The sequence below is a fragment of the Brachyhypopomus gauderio genome, unplaced genomic scaffold, assembly GCF_052324685.1.
Source record: "Brachyhypopomus gauderio isolate BG-103 unplaced genomic scaffold, BGAUD_0.2 sc37, whole genome shotgun sequence".
Classification (NCBI taxonomy): Eukaryota; Metazoa; Chordata; class Actinopteri; order Gymnotiformes; family Hypopomidae; genus Brachyhypopomus; species Brachyhypopomus gauderio.
In genome coordinates this window covers 137400-139975 of record NW_027506867.1, presented here as the reverse complement: position 1 = coordinate 139975, position 2576 = coordinate 137400, and the positions used below count along the sequence as shown (strand labels likewise).

Here is a 2576-nt window from a genome sequence, read left to right as displayed (position 1 = left end):
TCTGTGAAAACACAAATTTCTGGGTTTTTCCCCCCTGTAAAATTATTTATCAACTTTATTAACATAACTCTCCAAGATGACTAGTAGTATTGTTGGAGAATTTTATTTGTAAAAGAATGCTAAGGTATATTTTAACCACAATGCTCAAGAATGAAAGCTCATATATTCTAATCAAACAGCTTTTTATAATCCTTATAGAATTTGACTAGCCTTAAAGTATTAACCAAATTTCTTATGTTAATCACGTTATATTTTGCTCACATTGTAGTATTTGTCACAGTACGGCGGGCCCACTGCTGGTCGCCCCCGTCTACAGCGGCAGCTGTCCTGTATCGTTGCGTTGTGTGTGTCCCTCGGGTGGGCGGAGCCCGTGATCCGTCTCACCTGAGGGTCGTTTGTTTGCCTATATATGTCTCGTCTTTTGTACCAGTTGACCGCTGGTTATTATATCCTTAATTCGGATCAAAGTCACGGGTTTTTGGTTTGCGCACTTTTCTATTAAACCTTCCATTTTCCCTGAGACTTGGCGTGATCGCTTCCATTTTATTTCGCTCACCCTGCCCGTCACAGTATTAATCAAATTGCTTATTATCAAGAGTGTCGGAGAAAATGATTGTCTGCTCTTTCCCATATTCTAAGTGCCTGCAGGATACAGGATGTTTAAAATAAGCTTCTGTAGGTCAGTTTGACAAGACCAGGAAGCGAAGACCTCGCTTCCACTCTTAGTAAGGAAACATCTGTATGTTTAACGTATGTAATCTCCTATGTATGGCTTTTGTGACACAGCAGAGGGTAGACGGCATCCTTGCACTCTGGGACAAACTGCCAGAGAGCGACAAAGGCAGTGCTGTCTGCCCGCCACGTCACAGAAACCGACTGTCCAAAAGCAGTCTTTCCTAGACGTCTGTTGTCGCTGGGACAGAGAGTCTGAAGCGGTAGGCGAACATTCAGTAATCCAGTATCCTTCGGGCTTTTCTAGTTTGGCTTGTATCCGTGTCACTGATTTCGGTCTGTGTCTGTCTGCAGCTGCTTCCTCGGACAAGGCAGCGGGCCTGCTCAGTGGCCCAGGGTGAGCCGCCTCGTCGAGGCCATTTGCCCCGGCGCTTTGTCGCCTTCACCCTGGTGGGCAGACCATCGCCGGCGTCAGGGTGAACAGGTGGGCTGCCATCATGAGGGACTACGGCGTCAACAGGGGCGTAGTCCTGGGCAGCCCTGGCCTCGTGGCCCGGACCAGAATACAGCTCTTTGAGCTGAATCAGAGGACACTGACCCAGTGGTGAGTTTACCCACCTTTAAGTCTTTTTGGTTTGAAATTGATCTCATTGACACTGTGAGCTATACAGGCTGATTACTCATAGGCTGTGTTGCATTTCTGTTACAGGTACAACGCCAGGAAGAAGAAGCAGGAACAGGACGTTCTGTGCCTGAGCGTTGGCCAGTCCAGCACTCCCACGGTGGCCTCGGAACCCCTCCCTCCCGCGATGAGCTAGCTCCCGGAGCGTCCCACGCACGCCCACCAAGCCTATGACCAACATCAAGGCAGACGCTTCCGGACAGGCTTCCCAGCGCGTCTGAGGCCACCTTCCTCCGACGAGGCTCCAGCCATCCCTGTAACTCGGGTTATCTTGGACTGCACTGAGCTCAGGTGTCAGACACCATCATCACCACTCCTACAAAGTGAGATGTACTCCGCATACAAGTCTCACTGCACCATGAAGGGCCTAGTTGGCATCGCCCCACACGGTGCAGTGACATTTGTCTCCTCACTTTACGCTGGGTCAGTCAGTGACAAAGAGTTATTCAAACAATCAGGATTGGCCAAGTTGCTCACAGAAGAAATGGCAGTGATGATTGGCAAGGGCTTCCTAATTACTGATTGTGTTAAGTGCAAAGTCTACTGCCCACCATTTTTGTCAAAGCAAAGTCAGATGCCTGCATACCAGGTATCTGAAACGCAATCCATAGCCCGACTTGGTGTACGCGTAGAACGTGTAATAAGGAGAATCAAACAAAAGTTGTTTGATGGCATAATTTCCTTTTCCCCCACACAGTAAACAATAACCAGTTATTTACAGTGGCATGCCTGTTGTCAAACTATCAAAACAAAGCACTAGTTAAGTCATGGGTTAAAATAAAGCTCTTTTTATTAATCAAACAATAATTAATTACATATGAATAATTTGTAACATTTACATTTGTAACTGTAAATATTTTTTTCATAAACTTTTTTCATATTTCCAGGTTCTTTACATCAAAAACACATTGTGCTGTTTAAGAAAAGCTCAAATACTGTTAAATAAGGGAACATTTGATTTAAAAAAGATTCTGTATAGAACATGTTAACATTTCAATGACAGATATTTTGTCATATATGTGTAGAAGTAAAATAAATCTGTCTTCTCACGAATTTGTCTCTGTACATCTGCATTCATATAAACACGCTCCACAAAAAAAATCCTCCTTAGCCCACACCACAATCACACCAGTGAAGCCCGCTGATTAGTAACTGACATTTGAATCTGCCAGTAATACGCATGTCTTTTTTTAGTTTTGAACATCCGTACTCCATATACAGA

General features: G+C 44.8%; 1 long non-coding RNA gene across 1 annotated transcript; it reads left to right on the top strand.

The window, feature by feature from the left end:
• Positions 1-539: 539 nt before the first annotated feature.
• On the top strand, positions 540-2331 carry LOC143485708 (uncharacterized). The gene is made up of 3 exons (XR_013122993.1): positions 540-935; positions 1027-1276; positions 1382-2331. It is a non-coding gene; the product is annotated as an uncharacterized LOC143485708 (long non-coding RNA).
• The last annotated feature ends 245 nt before the right edge of the window (positions 2332-2576 follow it).